Genomic DNA, 846 nt, shown 5'->3' on the forward strand with positions numbered 1-846 from the left:
TATATATATATATATACAAATACATGCATATACATACATTCATACATAACATATACAGACGTACATACATCTAATTATATATATATACACACACAGACATATATATTAATGTTATGCAAACATGTAAAACTTAATTATCTCAGCTGCTTCAAGTTTACTTAGCACCAAGTCCGTCCTCGTTCTTGACTATTTAGATATATAGCAATTTTAGTTTATATGAGGAAGACATAAATTAAGAAAACATAAATTACAGTACAAAAATATTTAAGTTGATAATTCTTTAATTAGAACATTTTTTGTAAATAACCTTGATTCTCTGAGATTTCCTTGAAGTTTATATACTTCAGGCAATGTTTTCAAGGCAAGCGACTCGTATAGTGGTTAGTTCTTTTGTATTCTTCATCATATTCTCTTCTCGTTCGTTGAACTGTTACTGAAAATAATGGAATATCTTCATTTTTTTTTCTTTCCATGTAAATGTTATGCTTCAACTCTATATTTGGCAGCTGAGAACCATCTTGCTTTTTACACTGTCTTCTCAGTGTGACACAACAGATTCGCCTTATATTCTTTTATTCTTTCGTTTTCATTCTTTTACTTGTTTCAGTCATTTGACTGCGGCCATGCTGGAGCACCGCCTTTTAGTCGAACGAATCGACCACCCGGACGTATTCTCTGTAAGCCTAGTACTTATTCTATCGGTGTCTTTTGCAGAACCGCTAAGTTACGGGGTCGTAAACATGCAAAGATCGGTTGTCAAGCTATATTTGTGAGACAACACAAACACGCAAACACACACACACAAACACATATATGTGTATATATATATATATTTGTATATATATA

This window comes from Octopus bimaculoides, chromosome 8, assembly GCF_001194135.2.
Source record: "Octopus bimaculoides isolate UCB-OBI-ISO-001 chromosome 8, ASM119413v2, whole genome shotgun sequence".
NCBI lineage: Eukaryota > Metazoa > Mollusca > Cephalopoda > Octopoda > Octopodidae > Octopus > Octopus bimaculoides.